The sequence below is a fragment of the Antechinus flavipes genome, chromosome 4 (genome assembly GCF_016432865.1).
Source record: "Antechinus flavipes isolate AdamAnt ecotype Samford, QLD, Australia chromosome 4, AdamAnt_v2, whole genome shotgun sequence".
NCBI lineage: Eukaryota > Metazoa > Chordata > Mammalia > Dasyuromorphia > Dasyuridae > Antechinus > Antechinus flavipes.
Window position 1 is genome coordinate 416,479,587 of NC_067401.1, and position 11,163 is coordinate 416,490,749.

Genomic DNA, 11,163 nt, shown 5'->3' on the forward strand with positions numbered 1-11,163 from the left:
TGCAAGTTTGCGGGGGTGGGGGGAGGGACTTTCACTTTGGTCTCAGTTATCAGGAAACAGCGTATTTGGGGGGAGGCTGCATGGGTGGGAAAGGATGTGGAGCCAGAAACTGAAACTGTCCCTGTCAGTCACTTAGACGGGCAGCAGCAGCTTCAAGTCAAGGTCACGGGAGTTCCTCTTGTCACTCAGGTGTATTAATGGGAAGAGCTTGGGGCCTGAGAGCTGCAAGCAGTCAGCTCGACCGAGCCCCCAAAGGGGTGGGAGGGCCCCGCTGCATTCACCGGTGAGCCTCATTTTCATGCTCTACGAAGCTGCAGCAGCTCCAAGCCCTATGATCCCCGAGGGGGGAGAACTAGGAGTAAATAGATTAGATTTCTAGCCTCGGCCCAGAAGCTGAGAGCCCTTGGGCGAAGGGCTTCCCTTTTCAAGCTGATTTACCTGGAGGGTTGGTGGAGGAAATAATTTGTAAATGCAAAAGAGGTATCTGGATGATAGCTGTTGTCTAGTATCCCAGAGGTCCCAGGCAAAAAAGGCCTCCGGAGAATTGGGAGGAAGGGTTTACAAAGGAAATTTATTTACCAGAAATCCAGAGGAATCCTAGATGTCCCAAATCCTACTAGGAGTATTCTTCAGTTTAGAAGGCTTGACTTTGAGCATTCTGCTAACACTGGAGTCCTGCATCATATTATTGTTCCTTTCGATGTGACATACATGTATTAGGTTCTTAATATCTAGAGAACTATCCCATACCCTGGTAAACATGCAAAATTTAGATAGATTTTTTTTTTTCCTTTACAGCAGCAATTCCTCATCACTTTACCTATAATTTAGTAAAGAGATAGGACTGGGCAATTCTTAATATCCCATATCCTGGTAAACATGCAAATTTTAGATAGAAGATAGAAGACAGATTCAGAGGGCTAGGATTTGAATCCTGATTATGCTAGTTATTTACTGTCCATGTGGAGCACTGATGCCTTTCTCTCATAACTCAAAAACTGATAATGCAAAAAGTTATACTGTATATATCAATCAATCAATAAATAAACTTTTTTTGTTGAATGTAATTTTCATTGCATCGTGGTCTGAAAAGGATGCATTTACTATTTCTGCCTTACTGCATTTGAGTTTGAGGTTTTTATGTCCTAATATATGGTCAATTTTTGTATAGGTTCCATGAACTGCTGAAAAGAAAGTGTATTCCTTTCTGTCTCCATTACATTTTCTCCAGAGATCTATCATATCTAACTTTTCTAGTATTCTATTTACCTCTTTGACTTCTTTCTTATTTATTTTGTGGTTTGATTTATCTAATTCTGAGAGTGCAAGGTTAAGATCTCCCACTATTATAGTTTTACTGTCTATTTCTTCTTGCAGCTCTCTTAATTTCTCTTTTAAGAATTTAGATGCTACACCACTTGGTGCATATATGTTTAATATAGATAGTGCTTCATTATCCATGCTACCCTTTAGCAAGATATAGTGCCCTTCCTTATCTCTTTTAATTAGATCAATTTTTGCTTTAACTTGATCTGAGATCAGGATGGCTACCCCTGCTTTTTTGACTTCACCTGAAGCATAGTAGATTTTGCTCCAACCTTTTACCTTTAACCTGCATGTATCTCCCCGCTTCAAGTGTGTTTCCTGTAAACAACATATTGTAAGATTCTGGCTTTTAATCCATTCTGCTAACCGCTTCCTCTTTATGGGGGAGTTTACCCCGTTCACATTTATGGTTAGAATGACCAATTCTGTATTACTTGCCATCTTGTTAACCCCGGTTTATGCTTTTCTCCCTTCTTTCCCCTTTCCCCCCTTCCCAGTATTAAGCTTGTGAGCACCCCTTGCTTCTCACAGCCCTCCCTTTTTAGTGTCCCTCCCCCCGCCTTAGAGTTCCTCCCCCTATCTTACCCCTTTCCCTCCCAGTTCCGTATTCCCTTCCGCTTAGCTTATTCCTTCCCTTTCCACTTTTCCCTTCTCACTTTTCAATGAGATGGGAGAAGTTTCACCATAGATTGAATATGTCTTAAGATTTTTCACTTAAAGCCAATTCTGAAGGCAGTAAGATACCCACTATATTCATCCCCCTCCATTCTTTCTCTCAGATATAATAGGTTTCCTATGCCTCTTCATGAGATGTACTACCCCCACTTTACCCTTTTTCTGGTACAATGTCCTTTCCACATCAATTTCTAGAACAAGGTATACATGTATTCTTTATATATCTTTATAGCCGAAATATAGTTCCCAAGATTAATCTTTACCTTTTTAGATTTCTCTTGAGTTCTATATTTGTAGATCAAACTTTTTGTTAAGTTCTGGCTTTTTCATCAGAAATAGATGAAATTCGCTTACTTCGTTGAATGTCCATCTTCTTCCCTGGAAAAAGATGCTCATTCTCGCTGGGTAAGTTATTTTTGGTTGCATACCAAGTTCCTTAGCCTTTCGGAATATCATATTCCAGGCCCTTCGATCTTTTAATGTGGATGCTGCCAGATCCTGGGTGATCCTTATTGTGGCTCCTTGATACTTGAATTGGGTTTTTCTAGCCGCTTGCAATATTTTTTCCTTGTCTGAGGGTTCTGGCATTTGGCCACTATATTCCTTGGTGTTTTGATTTTAGGATCCTTTTCAGTGGGTGATCGATGAATCCTTTCAATGTTTATTTTTTCCTCTGTTCCTATGACTTCTGGGCAGTTCTCTTTGATAATTTCCTGGAAAATAGTGTCCAGGCTCTTTTTTTCATCATGTTTTTCTGGGAGTCCAATGATTCTCAGATTGTCTCTCCTGGATCTGTTTTCCAGGTCTGTTGTCTTCCCCAGAAGGTATTTCACATTCTTTTCCATTGTTTGATTTTTTTGGATTTGCTTGACTGATTCTTCTTGTCTCCTCGAGTCATTCAATTCCAATTGTTCAAGTCTGATTTTCAGTGAAGTGTTCTCTTCACTCACTTTTTAAAAATCTTTTTCTAATTGTCCCATTGAGTTCTTTTGTTCTGTGGAATTTTTTTCCATTTCGCCAATTTTGTTTTCCAGTTCACCAATCCTATTTTTCAAGGATTTTACTTCTTTATCCACTCTCTCTTCAACTGACTTCTCCAGGCTCTTTTGCCAAGCCTCCCTCTCCTTTTCCCAAGCCTCCCTCTCCTTTTCCCAAGCCTCCCTCTCCTTTTGCCAAGCCTCCCTCTCCTTTTTCCAAGCTTCCCTCTTTCTTTTGCCAAGCCTCACTCTGCTTTCCCCATTTTTCTTCTAGCTCCCTTGTGAGAGCCTTTTTAATCACTTCTATGAGGTTCATCTGTGCTGAGGAACAGATGTTCTCCTCCTTTGGGGATTCACCTGGAGACTGTCTGTTTTTAGTCTCCTCAGGATTTAGAGTCTGCTCTCTATCTGTGTAGAAGCTGTCAAGGGTTAAAGTCCTCTTCAGCTTCTTGCTCATTCTGTCTAATAATCAGAGACAAACTACAAAGAAAAACAGAAAAAACTGGAGTCTTTCTTTGGGGGGGGGGGGGGAGGGGGGCTGGGTATGTTATCGAGCTTCCTCTACAGACTGCAGGGGGCAGCAGTGAGGCACTAGCAGGACTGTGCTGAGTCACTGTGGGGGGGGAAGGGGGGGGGCGGCCAGGTCCTGAGAGACTCCAGCTGTTTGCGGTTGTGTTCTTCAGCCCCGGTGTTTTTAGCTTCTCTGTTGGGCTGTTGACTTGCTGCAGGTTCCAAACCTGTAGCGAAGCTCTCTCCGCAGAGACGGCTACGATCACTCTCCACCCCCTCTCCAGTCTGCTCCCGTGCTCTCACTGCCGCTGCCCTCAGCCTGCGCCCGATCTAAAACCGCCCCAGCCCTCCAGTAAAGACAGACCTTTCTTGGCGAATCTCAAGGATGGCTTCTCTTGGTAACTATTTGTGGGTTTTTTTTTCAGTCAAGCATTAATTCAGAGGCTTGTAATGAAATGGATAGTGAGAGAAAGCGCGGAGCTTATGCAACTGTGAGCCTCCTCTCCGCCATCTTAACCGGAAGTCCAATAAATAAACTTTTGATGAGTCCCCACTGTGTGCTGGGGTGCATGAAGTCTGGGGTTTTGTGGAGACAAAAATGAAACAGTCCTGGCCATCAGGGACCTTATATTCTCTTGAGAGAGAGACAGACATGAGATCAAAGTGAACAGTAGGCTGCTTGATCCCTTGACACTGTCAATATGATGGTAAATAGAAAGTGACATTCAAAAGGACAGAATTTCCATTGATGTAATGGGAAGGAGATCAGAGCAGGACTAAGTGTTCAAAAGCCTTAGGGGTTCTGCATTAGGGCTATTATAATAGAGGCAAACTCCTCTGCTTGGCAGTGAAAGCCTTCCACAATCTTGCTCCCATACTAGTCATTTTATTTCATTCATCTTGACACACTCTGCTTTCAGGCAAACTGGGCTGCTAGCTCTTTCCCAGTCTTAGCATGTCATGTCCCATCTCCCTGGTGATCTGAGGATAGCCTGTTTTTGCAAGGCTGAAATACAGTTACAGAATCACATCTCAGAGTTGGAAAAGGACTCTAGAGGCCATCTAATTCAATTAATACAGATGGTTCTCAGATTTATTTTCCAATCCTAACCTCCTTCCTGACTTCCAGTCTCTCACTTCTAGCTACTGGATGTCCAATAGACATCTTAAACTCAACACATCCAAAACTGAGCTCATCTTTTCCACCAAACCCTTTCCTCTTCCTAATTTTATTACTACAATCAAAGTCACCATCAGTGTCACTCAAGCTAACAACTTAGGTCTCATCCTCAACTCTTTGCTGCTTCTGTCCAATCCTTGGATGCCAATACTTGCTAGTCCTATTAATTCTACCTTTTGTGTAAGTCTTTTCTGTCACCACACCTGGACTACTGCAAGAGCCTGCTGATTAATTTCCCTTTCCAAGTTACTCCTTGCTCCACTCAGCTGCCAAATTGAGCTTCTTCAAGTGCAAGTCTAACCATGTCACACCCTCTCCATTCTTTAGAGACTTTCCTAACCAGGACATACTTTGCTTCCCCCTCCCACATACTCTATGAATTGTTAACTTTGGCCTCCTTGCCATTTCTGGTACAAAACATGTCCTAACGGTAAACATTTTCTCTGGTCATCCCCCATCCCGGAATCCCCTCCTCTGCCTCCTGCCTTCCTTCAAGTCTCAGCTACAATTTCACCTTCCGCAAGTAGCCTTTTTTGTCCCCACTTCATGCCAGTGTTCCTCCAAACCCAAGGTTGCATCCAGTTTGCCCTGGATCTTGTTTGAACATAGTGAGTTGCATGTCATGTGCCTCAAGACTGTGAGGAGAGAGACTAGTTTTTGCTTTTTTCTGAATCTCCAGCACTTAGCACAGTGTCTGACACAGAGTAACTTGTTGAATTCGAATCAGGACACCGTCATCTACATCATACTAAGATAAATGGCTTGTCCAGCTTTTGCTTGAAAATCTCATTGAAAGGGGAGCAACCTCCTTCCCAGTGCAATGCATTCCATTCTGGGCTGGTTCTAATTGTTAGATCATTTTAAATTACTTCAAACCTAAAGTTATAACTACAATTTCAATTTCTCAGCTCAGCTCTTTGGGAGCTGAATAAAACAAATCAAGTTCTTTTCTCGCAAAACAAGTTTGAGGGCAGTCAGCGTATTCTTCCTAAACATTTTCTTTAAATTTTCCCTATTTCAGCCTAAGGTGAGATGATTTGGAGACTCTATGTTATCTTTCCTGCTCTCTTTTGAGATGATCTCCATTTTATTTTATTTTTTCACTTTGCTTGACTTCATGGAGGATTTTTTTTATTGAAGCTTTTTATTTTCAAAACATATGCAAGGATAATTTTTCACCTTGTGTTCCAATTCCCCCTCCCCTTCCATCCCCTCTGCTAGATGGCAAGTAATCCAATATATATTAAACACGGTAAAAATATATGCAAATCCAATATAGACATATGTATTTATACAAGATGATCTCCATTTTAAGGATGTTTTTAATATATGATATCCAGTTGGTAAAAATATCACCTCTTTCTCCCCAGACTTGGACAGGGTAACTATATATCTAAAGACTGCATTAGTTTTTGTGGCTGCCAAATCACACAGCTGATTCTTACTGAGCTTGTAGCACATTTAATTACCCAACATCAAAACTATAACGTAGTTGTGCCTTTGGCATCTTGTACTTATAAAGTCAATTTTTTTGAATTCAAAGTCTTTACATTTCTTCAAATGTTCTTAATAGCTTTCAGGCAAATCTTACAGCAAAATGAGATCCTTTTGGATCATGACTTGCTCATCCAACAGATTAGCTATCTCTTCCAGCTTTTATCACTTGAAAATTTATAAGCATATTATTTTATAACTTTAAATTTTCATAAATTTGTTTTAAAAATAGTTTGTTGTTCTAACACTTTAGATTTTTAATAGATTTATTTAAAATTTAATAAATGTGCTGTTCTATAACTTTATAGAAGTCATTGGTAAAAATGAACAAGCGCTGATCTCATGGGCACTCAAATGAAAACCTCTGTGCTGACATTGAATCATAAATAACTCATCTTTTGGTTGGTCATTTAACTGGATCTGACTTTACCTCATTTCTATTGTCTAGCCCACATTGCTCCACCCTTCCCACAAGAATACCACTAGAGAATTGTCATAGAGCTCTCCTACAATCTTTATAGATTCCATTGCTTTGATCTATTTATTTTAAAAAGGCTTGATGAATAAGAAAATAAGATTAGTCTGTTATGAACTGTTTTTTTAAAGTTTAAGTCATACATATAAATGTATATTATGTATATATGTGTGTATACATATGTACATATATACACTTCCCCCTAGTTACATATTAAGATAATTTTTGACATTTTAAAAAGTTTTGAGTTCCACATTCTATCCCTCTCTTCCTTTCCTCTCCTACTTCTCCCTGAAACAATGAGCAAAGATAGGTTGTACATATGCAATCATGTAAAAAATTTCCACAAAACATTATGTACAAGAAGACTCAAAAAGAATGAAAGCAAATGAAAATAGCTTGCTTCAGTCTGTATTCAAGCAATATCAGTTCTTTCTCTGGTGGTGGATGGTCATTAGAATTTGAAATTGTCTTAGATCATTGTATTGCTGGAAATAGCTAAATTATTCACAATTCTTCAATGCACAATATTGGTTTTGTTCACTTCACATGAAAAATCCAGGTTTTTCTGAAATTGGTATAAACTGTTTTTGCTAAAATGACACTGGCTTCTTGTGATCCATTTTTGAAATGTTCACTAGCCATGGTTTTAATAATCTATTTTAAATTTTTGCCAGGAATCAAAGTCTAGCTCACTAGTCTTTGGTTTGTATATTCTCTTCTCTCCTATAAAGCTCTCCTATTTTCCAGCCTTTCAAAGATCATTGATACTGATTTAGCAATACATCTATAAGTGCTGTTAATACATGAGGACGCAGTTTATCTGTGCTTGGTGTCCCAGATGATTCATAAATGACTGTTAGTTTCTTACCATTATAATATTTATATTTGATAGCACATCCCTTTTAGTCATTTTGCTGTCTTGATCAGTCCACCTAAATTCTTCTTGGCAGAAAAAACCAAAGTAAACTAAGAATTGAGCAGTTCAGTCCTTCTCTCTGTTTTAATATACCCTGAAAAAGTTGAGCCTCCTCTTTGCCCAAATGAAGTTAACACCTTATCTTTGCCATTCTTGGTTTATTCTGAGTACTACACTGGTACTATTCTGAGAAGATTGTACAATTTCTGTCACTTGCTCTTGCTTTTTTCTTCTGTATATATTTTAAGAAGTTAAGTTGTTGATGAGTTCCCAGTGCATCCCCAGAGGCCTCTTTAAAAGACCCTTTCTTTCTTCCCTATCATGACTGTTTTTCTTTGTCTTCAGCTTTCCTTTTTGTTAATATCCCATCCCTCCAGCCCTAACTTTCCCTGTAAATTTTTAGTTAAGGGGAAGATATGTAAGCTAACAAAATTGTCCCAATATGGTTTTAGGATCAGACTGCTGGGAATGAACCAGTGGAGAAAGACAGACTGAAGATGCATGAGAGACTATGATGGATTGAGAAGGCCAAAAAAAGGAGTGAGTGGAACAAGTTGAGGGATTCGTCTTTGCAGGGATTATGAATATTATTTCATCTGAGACAGGAAAGACTAAGTAGAGAATAAAGAGACCATGATGAGAAGTGATTTTTTAAAAATTTAATATATTTTATTTTTTCTTTATATGTTAAAACAATCCTTTAAATATTTTTTAAAAGCTTTAAATTCCAAAAGGTAAAGAATTTCAAGGGAATTAATGAAAAAATGCAAATGAAGATGGCCTAACTTTACCAGACCTAAAATTATATTATAAAGCAGTGGTCATCAAAACCAGTTGGTATTGGTTAAGAAATAGAGTAGTGGATCAGTGGAATAGAGTAATTACTCTACTCAGTGTCTGAAAAAATTTTTTTGGGAAAATTGGAAAATAGTATGGCAGAAACTAGACACTGACCCACACCTCACACCAAGATAAGGTGGAAATGGGTTCATGATTTAGAAATAAAGATTGATATTATAAGCAAATTAGAAAAACAAAAAATAGTCTTATCTTTCAGATCTGTGGAGAAGGAAGGAATTTGTGTCCGAAGAAGAAATGGAGTATGTTATTGCATACAAAATGGATAATTTTGATTATATTGTTAAAAAGTTTTTGTACAAACAAAACCAATGCAGACAAGATTAGAAAGTAAGCAATAAACTGGGGAAAAAATTTACATTCAAGGATTCTGATAAAGGTTCTATTTCTAAAATATATAGAGAATTGACTCAAATTTATAAGAATTCAAGCCATTCTCCAGTTGATAAATGATCAAAGGATATGAACAGACAATTTTCAGATGAAGAAATTTAAATCATTTCTAATCATATAAAAAGGTGCTCTAAATCATTATTGATCAGAGAAATGCAAATTAAGACAACTAATTCAGAGGTTGTCCTACACCCCTCTCAGATTGGCTAAGATGACAGCAAAAGATAATAACGAATGTTGGAGGGGATGTGGGAAAACTGGGATACTGATACATTGTTGGTGGAATTGTGAACAGATCCAATCATTCTGGAGAGTAATTTGGAACTATGCCCAAAGGGCTATCAAATTGTGAATACCCTTTGATTCAGCAATGTTTCTACTGAGCTTGTATCCCAAAGAAATCTTAAAGGAGAGAAAGAAAGGGACCTTCATGTGCAAAAATGCAGTGGCAACAAAATGGAAACTGAGTGAATGCCCATCAGTGGGAGAATGGCTGAATAAATTATGGTATATGAATGTTGTGGAATGTTGTTCTATAACATATGATTGGCAGGATGATTTCAGAGAGGCCTGAAGAGACTTACATGAGCTGATACTAAATGAAGTGAGGAGAACCAGCAGATCATTGTACTTGGTAACAACAAGATTATTCAATGATCAACTCTGATGGACGTGGCTCTTTTCAACAGATGATTCAAACCAGTTCCAATGATCTTGTGTCTTCTGGACAATCTGAGAGAGGACTATGGGGACCATGTATGGCTCACAACATATATTTTCACTCTTTTTGTTGTTGCTTGCTTGAATTTTGTTTTCTTCCTAACTTTTTTTCTTTCTGATCTGATAGTTTTATAAGAGTGAATGTTATATATTGTATCTAGGATATACTGCAACATATTTAACATATATAGGACTACTTGCCATCTAGGGAAGAGGGTGGAGGGAAGGAAGGGAAAAATGGGAACAGAAGCGAGTGCAAGGGATAATGTAAAAAAATTACCCTGGCATAGTAATTTATCTGTCAATATAAAGTTATTATAAAAAAATCATAATAAAAAAATAAAGTAAAAAAAAAAGAGTGAATGTTAAAAGTTATACATGCATATGTTTTGAAAATAAAAAGCTTTAATAAAAAAATCTTTAAATTCCAAATTTTATCCCTCCCTCTCTCCCTTCCTGAGCAATCAGATATAGGTGTACACACACACACACACACACACACACATATACATACAAATGATGAGAAGTGTTAAGTAGAGAAATCTCTGAGTTATGGGATCTTCAGCTAGACAGTGTCCACATTACCAGTGAAGAAGGAAACAATAGGTAGCTAATATATCTAGATTAGCTAAGACTTGACTTTGAGTTCTGCTTCAGACACTTAGCCACTTATCAGTTTCCTCATCTGTAAAATGGCCATCAGAATAGCATTTATGGAGTTGTTATGAGTCAAATGCAGCTAGGTGGCTCAGTGGATTGAGAAGATCTGAATTCAAACTCAGCCTCCCTGGATGCACACACAATTATATCCTCTCACCATATGCTCCACTGGAGATGTAATGCTGGAGAAACTGAGTCAAAATAGCAATTATAGAGTATTTAATAATTTATTAAATGGGAGAGATTTACTGGGAGCAAATGGATCCATTATTTGGTCCCAGAGCTGAATGAGACTATGGTCTCCAAGAATGCTGCAAGCAATGAGAGTTCTCAATGACCTATATACACGTGGCTCAGATTCAGGAGGTAGATTGAGGCAGGGGAGGAGTCGGTGCTGAGAGTGGAACGGGACTCTGACAATCCGGTTCTGACAGAGCATGGGGGATGGGATGACATAATAGGGGGAGGAATTCTGAGATGGGGAGAGGCATCTTGATAAGATGATATCTGACATTCCAATACCTTGGGATAGGGAGAAGCATTCTGATATTCTAAAACATAAGATCTTTTATCCTTATCAAATATTCTGATAAAGAGGGAGGAGAGGTTTTGCAGGACTGAGCTTTGAGCTGATTATATTTTGTAAGATATTTTGTGATTTGGGAACTAGTTGCTTTTTTTTTTCTTTTAAAAGGAAAGACAGTTTACTTTTTTCCTGAGCTGTTTCAGCATATTTCCTCTAGACTAGTACATTGTGTTTTAAATGTAGCTTTACTTCAGTTTTCTCATTTGTAAAATGAGCTGGAGAAGGAAAAGGCAAATTATTTCAGTATCTTTTCTAAGAAAGGGTTGGGTATGATTGAACAAGCCTCTATGACTCATTCCTTGGGTTTTGATGGTTTAGAATGAGAACAAATTGAGTTGTTTTCTGTTCAAGCAAGACACTTTGAGGATTAACATTTTTTGTGATGGTAAA